This window comes from Lycium barbarum, chromosome 7, assembly GCF_019175385.1.
Source record: "Lycium barbarum isolate Lr01 chromosome 7, ASM1917538v2, whole genome shotgun sequence".
NCBI classification, from domain to species: Eukaryota; Viridiplantae; Streptophyta; class Magnoliopsida; order Solanales; family Solanaceae; genus Lycium; species Lycium barbarum.
Genome location: NC_083343.1, coordinates 55,194,217 through 55,206,746, shown reverse-complemented (window position 1 = coordinate 55,206,746; position 12,530 = coordinate 55,194,217).

The window sequence follows — 12,530 nt, the reverse complement described above, 5'->3', positions numbered from 1 at the left end:
ATTCGTCCTCGAATGTTAAACACTCGGGATTCTACGAAAATTTCGCCAGAGTTTCCCCTGTAATTGGGCACTACCAACCTGTCACAACAACCCATAATATCATCGCCTTACAGGGATATATCATAATATCAACATATTTATGGCCACACACGACCAAAAGCATAAAAATAAAGCATACGTACCTCATCTCATCGATGCATATTCTCCTCCGCTTCCCAAGTCATTTCTTCCCGATTATTGTTTCGCCATAAGAACTTGACTGAAGCAACCACTTTATTTCGAAGCCTTCGCACCTGTCTGTCTAAGATAGCAACCGGTACTTCTTCATATGTTAGTCCTTCTGTCACTTGGACATCATCAACCGGAACGATTCTCGTTGGATCTCCGATGCACTTGCGGAGCATCGAATTATGGAAGACTGGATGCACTGACTCGAGTTCTGAAGGTAAGTCCAGTTCATAGGCTACTCGACCCACTTTACGGATGATTCGATAAGGTCCAATATATCTTAGGCTTAACTTCCCTTTCTTGCCAAATCTCATCACCCCTTTCATCGGCGATACCTTCAGGAATACCCAATCATCTACCTGAAATTCCAAGTCTCGTCGGCGGTTGTCCGCGTAAGACTTTTGACGATTTTGGGCCCTCAACAACCGATCTCGTATCACCTTAACTTTTTCGACTGCTTGTTGAATCAAGTCGGGGCCTATTAATTGTGCTTCTCCGGTTTCAAATCATCCAATTGGAGATCTACATTTCTTTCCGTACAAGACTTCATATGGAGCCATTTGAATACTGGAATGATAGCTGTTGGTATAGGCAAATTCAATAAGGGGTAAATGCTCATCCCAACTACCACCGAAGTCCAACACACATGCTCGTAGCATATCTTCTAAGGTCTGAATAGTACGTTCAGCTTGTCCGTCAATCTGTGGATGAAACGCCGTGCTGAGCTTAACCTGAGTACCCCAACCTTCTTGGAAGGACTTCCAAAACTTAGCTGTAAACTGTGCCCCTCTGTCTGTGATAATGGCTAAAGGAATTCCGTGAATTCGCACAATTTCCTTCAAGTACAACCTAGCATAATCTTCCGCTGAATACGTGGTTCTAACTGGGAGGAAATGAGCTGCTTTTGTGAGTCTGTCCACGATAACCCATATAGAATCATATTTTCCTCGGGAACGAGGTAATCCTACAATAAATTCCATATTAATTTCTTCCCATTTCCATGTAGGAATCTCTATTGCTTGCAATATGCCTCCTGGATTTTGATGTTCCGCTTTTACTTATTGGCAATTCGAACATTGGGCTACAAATTCTGCTATGTCTCTCTTCATACCATTCCACCAATATATCGATTTGAGGTCATGATACATTTTGGTTGCACCGGGATGAATAGAATACCGAGAGTAGTGAGCTTCCTTTAGAATCCTTTGGCACAATCTTGCCACATTCGGTACGCATAGCCTGCCCTAATATCTGAGAACCCCTTCTGTGGAGACTTCAAATGGAGACTTTTCCTTCTCACGAGATAGGTCTCGGTAGTGGCTTGACTGGGAATCTTCGTACTGTCATTCCTTTACTTCTGTACTTAAGGATAAAACTGTGGGGTTACTAATGCTGGTACCTGTGCTACCCGAATCAATTGCGTGTACTCCAAGATTATCTAGTCGTTGCAGCTCACGAACCATTTCCTTCTTTTCTGAAGGGACTTCACATAAGTTACCCATTGATCGACGGCTAAGCGCATCAGCCACTACGTTAGCTTTTCCCGGGTGGTACAGAATATTTACGTCATAGTCTTTCAACAGTTCTAACCACCGCCTCTGACACAGATTCAACTCCTTTTGCTTGAAAATGTATTGAAGACTCTTGTGATCTGTATAGATGTCAATATGTACACCATACAAATAATGCCTCCATATTTTTAAAGCATGAATAACCGCGGCCAATTCAAGATCATGGGTTGGATAATTCTGTTCGTGTTTCCGCAATTGTCTCGAGGCATATGCAATAACCTTGCCATGCTGCATTAATACACATCCTAGTCCCACACCAGAAGTGTCGCAATATATAACATAGCCTTCTGACCCTTCTGGAAGTGTTAGCACTGGTCCTGAAGTCAATCTGTCTTTCAACTCCTGAAAACTACCCTCACATGCATCGTTCCATTGGAATCTAGCGGATTTCTGAGTTAACTTCGTCAGTGGGGGTGAAATAGAAGAAAATCCCTCTACGAATCTTTTATAGTAACCTGCCAAACCCAGGAAACTACGAACTTATGTGGGTGTCATAGGCCTTGGCCAAGTCTTCACTGCTTCAATTTTCTGAGTGTCGACTCGGATACCATCATCGAAAATAACGTGGCCTAGGAATGTTACAGAATTCAGCCAAAACTCACACTTTGCGAACTTTGAATATAATTCCCGAGCTCGGAGAACACAAAGGACAATTCTTAGATGATCTGCATGTTCTGACTCCGTGCGATAGTATACCAAAATATCATCGATAAATACTATGACAAAGAGATCCAAGAATGGTCTGAACACATTATTCATTAAATTCATAAACACCACCGGGGCATTCGTCAACCCAAACGACATTACTCGGAACTCGTAGTGACCATATCTTGTCCTGAAGGCAGTCTTGGGAATATCCGTTTCTCTAATTCTCACTTGATGATAACCAGACCTGAAATCTATCTTGGAGAACCATTTAGCGCCCTGCAATTGATCAAACAAATCGTCAATTCTGGGGAGGGGATACTTGTTCTTTACCGTTACCCTATTCAGCTGTCGGTAATCAATGCACATCCGCAGGGATCCATCCTTCTTCCTTACGAACAAGACCGGTGCTCCCCACGGTGATGAGCTGGGCCTTATAAATCCCTTCTCAAGAAAATCTTTTAGCTGTGCTTTTAGTTCCTTTAATTCTGCCGGAGCCATTCGATAAGGAGGAATGGAAATAGGTTCAGTGTCCGGTAACACATCAATAGTGAAATCAATTTCCCTCTCGGGAGGAAGACCTGGAAGTTCGTCCGGAAATACATCGGGGAATTCATTCACTACCGGAACAGATTGGAAAGCTGGCGACCATGCCTCAGTGTCATGGACCCGAACTAGATGATAAATATAGGCTTTAGCTATCATTTTGCTTGTCTTAAGGTATGAAATAAACCTACCTTTTGGGGTTGCCGTATTACCCTTCCATTCAAGTACGGGCTCTCCCGGAAATTGGAACCGAACCATTTTCGTCCGACAATCAACATTAGCATAGCACGAAGCCAACCAATCCATACCCATGATTACATCGAAATCTATCATTTCCAGCTCGATCAGATTGTCTTTGGTTTGACGATCACGTATCACGATAACACAGTCCTTGTACACTTTCCTTGCTACTACCGGATCACCAACCGGAGTGAACACTTCAAAAGTTTTGATTGGCTCGGGCTTCACCCCAATACAATCGGCGACATATGGAGTAACATAAGAAAAAGTAGAGCCCGGATCAATCAAAGCATATGCATCACGGGAAAGTATAGTCAAGATACCTGTAACAACATCTGGGGAGGACTCTAGATCCCTCTGCCTCTACCTCTACCTGCGGTGGTCTGAGAAGTCTGTGCTGTCGGGCGTACTGAGGAAGACCCAACTGCTGATCCCGTAGGCTGGGTCCCTACTCTACCTCCTACTGCAGGGCAATCTCTCATCATGTGGCAAACTTGCCCGCAGGCATAACATGCATCTGAACCCTGACGGCACCGCCCGAAATGCAATCTACCGCACTGACTGCACCGCGGCACTGGAGGTCTCCGCTGACTAAAATCTCCCCTGAACTGAGAATCTGAGGCCCTCGAACTCTGGCCCTGTCCTGACTGGAAAGAACGATCAAACCTCCTATCTGCGAATCTGGGAGGCGCACTAGTCGCTGACTGACCTGAGTGCCTAGAATACATCTGCCTCGATCCCCCTCTATATTCACTACTCGCTCCCATAGATCTAGCCCTCTTACCTTGCCTTCTGTCATTATCACGATCACTTCTTTGCTGCTGCTGTCGCTCCTCAATATTTTGAACATGTGCCTGCATTCGGGAAATATCCATCCCGTCTTGCAAGGAGGCCGTCAGAAAATCTCTAAACTAATGTGACCCCAAACCACTCACGAACCTGTGTACACGATCGCCCATGTCGGTCACTATAGTCGGGGTATACCTGGCCAGAGAAATAAACTGCATACTATACTCCCGAGCACTCATACTTCCTTGCTTCAGATTCAAGAGCCTGTCCGCTCTAGCTCGGCGGACCTCGGGCGGTAAATAATGACGAATAAAGGCATCCACGAATTCCTGCCAAACCGGAGGAGGTGCATTCTCTCCTCTTGAGGCCATCCAATTGTTGTACCATAATACCGCCACATCGCGGAGTCTATAAGAGGCCAGATCTACCGACTCGGTCTCGGAAGCATGCATAAGTTTCAGCGACCTCAACATCTCATCAATAAAGCCTTGCGGGTCCTCATTCGGCTTCGACCCGAAATATTTCGGAGGGCTCAAAGTCAGAAAGTCACGGGCTCTCGTACTGGCTGAACAATCACTCGGTCTCGCACTCTGCCGCTGTGCCTGGGCGGCAACCAATTGCGTCAACAAATGAATAGCTTCGGTCACTTGTTGACCCGTAGTAACTGGTGGAGGGATTGGGACTGAGGCTCCCCCTTGCTCTTCCTCCTGAGGCGAGGCCTCATTTTGTGATTCGCCCTCCTCTACATTCAGCGGAGGCTCTCTTTCTACGCGCCTTTTTGTCGTAGCTTTGCCGTTCTGGGCGGCGGTAGCTTTTCCCTTTGGCGGCATATTCTGAAATCATAACACAATTTTAGGAGGGATATAATCTTAGACATGGCCCTATCGCACGATCTCATAAGAAGAAAGATGGTCATTTTCCTAAATGCCCTGTAGCCTCTTGTTTATTAGTGTGGCGCGCTACACACTATAAACAAGACTCGACTAGAAACGGCTCGTAGACACTTCCTAGGACGAACTGCTCTGATACCACTTCTGTCACGACCCAACTAGGGGCCGTGACGGGTACCCGGAGCTAGCTACCGAGCACCGCTCACTTTACTACTCATCTTACTCATCTAATGCTCTTTTGCAATTTTTATTCATGGAAGTGTGAGAAAGCATATATTTTATAGAAACATAAATGTTTTATACTTATTTGCCTTTCGGCTATCAAAATAACATATATATATATATATATATATACATAACAACATCATGTGACACCATATAACCCACATTGCGTATCTACGAGTCTCTACTGACATACTATATACATAGGCGGAACAAGACTCCGTCATGCCCAAAAATAAACATATGTACCAAGAGAATAACCATAAGCACCTCCGAACAATGGAGTGCTCTCTATCAGCTGATAGCTACTGAGGATCTGGGCCAAGCTCACCTCCTTGTCAACCTGTGGGCATGAACACAGCGTCCAAAGAAAACGGACGTCAGTACGAATATTGTACTGAGTATGAGAGGCATAAACAATGAAGAAATACATCAATAATATAATGAGAACATCGATATGAAACATCTGGATCTGAATAACAATCATATGGAAAGTAATGCATGCTGTCTTACTCATACTCATCATCATATCATATATGCATAATATGCAAGCTGCCCGTCCATGTCAGAACGGTGTGATAATCAATAACATTAGCCCGCGTCCAGGCCTCCCGCGTCCGGGGTACCATCTCATGCCGCCCACTAGTGGTGTCTGCCCATGCCAAAAGGTCATGGTGTATCCGTATAGCTGCCTGCCTTGGCGGTGACTGCCCGGCCAACTACGTGCGGTGTGATGCAATCATGTCATGCTCATCATAAAATTCTTACTATCATATACTTATCAAAACATGCTTATCTTTTCATAGTACATGCATCAAGCTCAAGATCATTTCTACTCTATCGGGGTGACGTAAGGTCGTGATCCCCCGATATAATTATGGAGCAATTATTGACATTCTTCCTCACCTTAAAGGAACCAGTACACAAGGTGAGTGTAGGAAACAAATAACCTCATTATCAATAAAGCATCATCACATCGCATCTCTCATCTTATATAGACATTTATGAATGTAGGCTCTTAACTTTTCGGAAAATGGAAACTCATGAAGAGGATAAAGGGTTTACGCTATAGGATTCATGCCATTAGAAGGAAAGGACTAACCTCACATACCTTGGTCGTTTAACTAAGCTATCGCTCACTTGTTCTCCTTCGGTATCACGTCATTACCTTCATGAGAGAATTCGAATTAACATTAGTTAATTGACTACAAGAACGCATCGTTAATTCTAGGAAAAATTGGGCACCACTTCCTTTGTTTATACTACTTTTCCCATGTTCTATATCAACTCCCAAAATTCACAATACTACTCACCATATCACAATCAACAATCATCATTTATGCATATTTAGCAAAATCCACCATTTTCCTCCAATTTTCCCCATATTTCTACTTATAGCTCATCTTTGTGTTTTCACGCATTTAATGCTTGTTTCATGGTATACACATCATTATAACGTATTCATAATCACAATTCTTCAACTTTAATAATTCAATTCCACTATCATTCAATTATGTCACTATTCACTCAATAATGACCCACTTTCTTTGTTCATCTACATTTCAAGTATCTAAGCCTTCCAATACCTTAAACATCATGAAATGATCATAAAACTTACCTTGGATGTTGGTTGAACAGGCCTTGAGTTGAGTTTCTACCTTAGCATCAAAACCCTTCTTCACCTCATTTGATTTTCTTTGAGGAAGATGAACCCTACTTAGTTTTCATACACCTTATTTCATGGATTATGTGTTGTTGATCTTAGTTTCCCTTGGATTTCTCTTGTGGTTGAAGAGTAGGGAAAGTTCTAGAGGCTTCTTGAGTTGGAAGAGGTGGGAAATGAAGTGGGTGAAATGAAAAATGACCCCTTACACTTAATTTAAAAGCTGGCCGAGACCCATTATACGGACCAACATATGGTCCGTACTATTTATACGGACCGTATGTATCGGCGTACAATTGGTCCAGTAGCTGGTCCCTTCATTGGCCAATTATACGGCCAGTATAAATTATGCGGTCTGTAGGTTGGACCGTATAATGCCAGTGGTTCCGTTTTCGTTCTCGTTGTCCCATTCGATCTCCGATCCTTATGGAACCTTCTTAACACTTGTTTAATACTCAAATACAAATCTAAGGGACATCATTGCATGTCTCTAAGACACCATTATTCCCTCACCAACTCGTTGCTCGTTATTCCTACTCGATATACGACTTACGACTCGCTTTCCTTAACAATTTCCTTTCCTTATCTCGAATGGTTTTGAAATCTCGTTTGGGGTTATCAAACACTATTCCTAACTCATCAAAACACCGTATACGTCATGACCTTCGTTGTCCTATTCTCAGTACATGTAAGGGGGATTTTTCGTGGTGTAACATACATCTCATAGACTTATCTTAATCTTATCATACTAATATCATAATGCATGCCTAGGAACTCAAAGACAACTATACATTATCGGGGTGACATAAAATGGTGAACCCCCGATTTCGTTATGGAGCATTCATAAGCATTGCCTCACCTTGAAGGAATTAGCATATAAGGTAAGTGTATACAATAAACAACATCAACGGATCGTAGTTAACATCATATTCGTGAACTCTAAAATATTTGGACATAAGCTCATCATCATCATGTTCATAATATATCTTATTCTTAACTCATATGGCTATTCATGAACATAGACTCTTAGTTTCCCGAAATATAGTAAATTCATGGAGAAGGAGGGAAGATCATGTCATAAGATCCATGCCTTAGAAAGAAGGGATTAGCCTCACATACCTCTTTCGTTTAACAATTCTATTACTTGATTGTTCTTCTTCGATGCTCGCGTTTCTACCTTCAAGAAAGTTCGTATTACCAATAGCTAATCGATTATAAAGTGTGCTTACTAAAGCTAGAGAAAAATGGGCAGCATTTCCTTTGTTTATACAACTTTCCTCATATCACATTGTTATATCCCGAATTTTTATACGTCGAATTATTCATAAGGTAATCGACATAAGTTAAGGACAGAATTATTTTGGGATATAAAATAAGTGCCTTTAATTCTCAATTTTAATTAGTGCACAATTTGTTTATAAATTTCAATTGGTATAGAAATATTATTGGAGATTAGGGACTAATTAACTATGATTGGATTATTAAGTGGGGGTTAGGAACTAATTAATATTAATTAAGTAATTAAGCGGACCCCACTGACATGTGTCAACATGGTGGGACACATGTCATGGTAGTGGACATGTGTCCTATGGCTAGAAAGCATATAAATGTTCACAAATTGTGAACCATGCTGGCCGTACACTTCATGGATGTGCAATTCAAATGAAATTCTAATGAAAAAAAAAAAGCATAGCCATGGCTGCTGCTCACGGCCAGCCATGGTAAAAAATAATTGTTTTTGTTTGCTTTGATTTAATTCCAAGGTGATTTACAAGTCCAAGGAGGTGATAGCAACATTGGTATTGAATGGAGGAAAAAGAAATAGCGAAATTGGAGCAAATAAGCGTAGAATTTCCTTCGATTAAATTAAGGTAAGATTTTCTCATTTTATGGTATAATTGTATTGATGATGTTGAAATGGAAATATTAAAATTAGGTTCGATGAAATTGGAAGTAAGAAATTGCATTAATCCGTGGATATTAGGAGTTGTGGTTGTTATATGGAATTGTTGAGTTGAGAGGATTAAAAGTATGGTTCATGTTCGTATGTTGGTTTGTTTAGTGTATAATCTTAAATGTTAATGATTTGGATTGGAAAGGGATTAAGAAAGGTTGTTGAGTTGTTTATGGGTTGGATTGTAAGGATTCTATATGAATATTGCTATTGCTGTCATTGTTGGTATTGCTGTGATAACAGGAGGTTAATTGGAAGTTCGGGTTAGGCGAGTTATAAAGGGGAAATGCTGCCCGATTTCCGTTAAGTTCTTAACTAATAAAAATCCTAATCAAGAAAGTATGAATTGAAGAATGGTTCCTGTAGGTAATTGGTTGCAGATTGATCAGCTAGAAAGTATAGTTTACTAACGATAGTGTTACTTTCATATTAAATAGGCTAAAGGGGCGACGAAACGAACGTGATTACGATTAACCTTCAACAGGTATGTAAAGCTAACCCTTCTTTCTTTTTGGCATGATCTTTATGAAACAAACAGGCGACGTATATATAAGACTCCAAAGAAGCTCCTATTCTTAGAGCCACTAGGATGGCTAATGTTCTTGACTTTCAGAAGCTATTTCATTATGTCTTGATACGTGTATCTGATTCCAGAAGTTCTATTTTAATATAATCCGTAGTGACATTCGAAAGGTACTTGATATGACTATCGTCTAAATTTTCAAATGATGGTTCATTTTGATTATCTTATTGAGTCTCAGATATTATTTAATTTGCATATGGTTGCTCACTACTCTACTTGTGCATGCCTCAATACATCTTTCACTGAGTCCCGGGCCAGGATACGTTCTCTTGCACAGTTTCACTGCATTATTCACCGAGTCCCTCACTAGAGGGTCGGGTACGGTATATATATATATATATATATATATATATATGATGGTGTTATAATGTGATGGTGTTATGATGTGATGATGTGATGGTGGTATGATGTGATGATGTGACGGTGTTATGATGTGTTTATAGTGCCAAGGACGGTATCTAGCGACCTTATTCACCGAGTCCCATAATGGGCCGGATATGATATATGATATTGATATGCATGATTTTCATTTCATAAGGAAAGTGTATTGATGTTTTAAAAAGTCATACTTGTTTCTGGTAATCTCTATTTCAGTTACGATCCTCTTTATTGTATTTCATGCTTTATATACTCAGTACATATTCCGTACTGGCCCCCTTTCTTCGGGGGCTGCGTTTCATGCCCGCAGGTACAAATAGGCGATTTGGTGACCCTTCAGCATAGGACTCCTACTCAGCTGTCTTGGAGAGCTCTGTTGTTCCGGAGTTTAGACTTTTGGTACAGATATATATATATATATATATATATATATATATATGTTTAATGCAGGGGTACCACGGGGCCCTGTCCCGTCATATTTCACTGTTAGTACTCTTACAGGTCTATAGACATATGTGTGGGTTGTGTATAAGTTCTGTTCAGCTGTGTCTATACGATGTGGTATGGATATGTTCGTCTGTAGTGGCGGCCTTGTCGGCTTGCATATGATATTGATATGTAGTGGCAGCCTTGTTGGCTTGCGCATCATTTCATGATTTGATTAGTTGTGACTCCTCAGGAGACAGTTTATCTGGATATATGTATATGATGACATTATGAACCTTTGGAGTTCTTTTGCAAGTTTCCATATTGTTCTTAGATTCAGTTTGACTATATCCAACAGGTACGTATACGAGTGTCCAGGTCGGGCACTAGTCATGGCCCACGGGGTTGGGTCGTGACAAAAGTGGTATCAGAGCAGATCATCCTCGGAGTGTCTACAGACCGTGTCTAGTAGAGTCTTCTTTATCGATGTGTTGTGCACCACATCTATAAACAGGAAGCTACAGGACATTTAGGATGTTACCTTTCTTTCATATCTAAGATCGTGCGATAGAGCTCAGCCATAGGAAATGAAATTCCTTCTACTAACCCTTGATTTTAGCTGAAGAACGGTATCGACAGAAGAAAGTGACTGACGATATTGGAAGCTATGAAGTACACATGTAAGTAACGGTGCGAAAGATGTATGTCAGATAAGATAAGAATATTGAGGTATGATTGAAATGTAAAGTTAAAGAATGAAAGGGAAGGTAGATAGGAAGGTATAACAGGATATATCGTTAAAGGATCAGGTACATCTCGAGGTGTGATATATGAGGTAAGTTTCGGTATCCTTATACTTTTACTTAAAATTGGGAGCCCTGTGTGGCTATGATATGATATGAAATATATGTATATATGTTGGCCCTGTGAGGCATTGTTGATATTTCCTGCGTGCAGGTTTTGGGATAGTAAAAAGTACAGAGGAAACTCTGCCCCCATTTTTCCCAGAATAGAAACGAGAGAATGAGATATAGGTTCATAATATGTCTTGAAAGTCGATACCGATAGGGTAAATTTATTATGTTGGATTAAAGCTTTAAGAGATACCCTCCATGTCATCCGTAAGAGAGGCACCATTCTTACTTGGGAAATTTTATTTCGAAGAAGCATATATGAGCAGCAAACTTTTAAATTCATTTGAACGAACTAGAATACTTTCCAGCCACATTTTTACCTTAGAAAAGCTCATATTGAAGGGAAAAAAAGTCCAGCAATTAAGTTTCACTTCATTGGAAGAATACAGAGCATACATCAAGTAGTTTATGAACTAAATGATTCGTTCACAACTCAAGAATAAATCTGGAGGTAAACCATGTGAATCAAGCACTAGAAGTCCTGTGGTGCTTGTCAGATTCTAGTTTTTCTTCTGGTGGTGGTTGGAGAATGCCTCATGGTGACATTTTATTAGATATTAATAAACTAATTGGAGATGGAATTTGGGAAAGGAAAACTCAAACTTGTGGGCTGTCTAGGATCATGTGTTTCATATGTTGTTGATGAAATGCTAGAATAATTCGGAAGGGCTTGTGATACTAAGGGATGATTTAGAAAAAGGTGGCAAATCTTAACAAAACATTTTATTGAGGTATCGCGTGAACTGATAAGTAGGGATAAATTACGACGAGTTTACAGTTAAAAGGAGTGATAGTATGATTGAGATAAAAGTACGGAGGAGGAAGAATTATGACAAATTATGAAGGTATTGATAAGACAGCTTGTGAGATATTAAGGATAAGATTGATCGGAAAGGGTGAAGGGTTAAATACGCCCACTCCACAGAGTGCAATTAAAACATAATAAGAATCGTGAATAAGGTTAGGAAGTGTTACGTTATAGGATGGATTACGAACAGGATGTAATGTGAATACCACAAGGATTGTTATAGAAATGAGTAAAGCCTAACAAGGAAGTAACTAAAAGATATGACGTGATCTATGTGATTAAAGTATTAAGGCGAGCTATATAGTGAATAAGAAAGACTTATAAAGTTCTTCTACAAGGAAAAGTTCAGAATAAATATTACGTGATAACGAAAATGAAAGTGAGCACAAGAGAAGAAGGAGTTAATTGAAAGAAGGAAATAGGAAGGAAGCGAGCGAGATAACAGTGTAGTAACAGGTTGTGACATAGCCGAGAACACGAGTAATACAAATGGCATAACTTGTGAAAGACCAAACTATAGGAAAACGAGCAACGAGGTAGAGTGAGTGCTAGAAAATGACTAGTATGACAAGAACAAACACAGATGAACATAATACGTTTGCAGAATAAGAAACGGGGTTATGCAGAAATAGTGTTTTCCGAAGGATACAGGAGTAGTATGAGATTTCTCGTG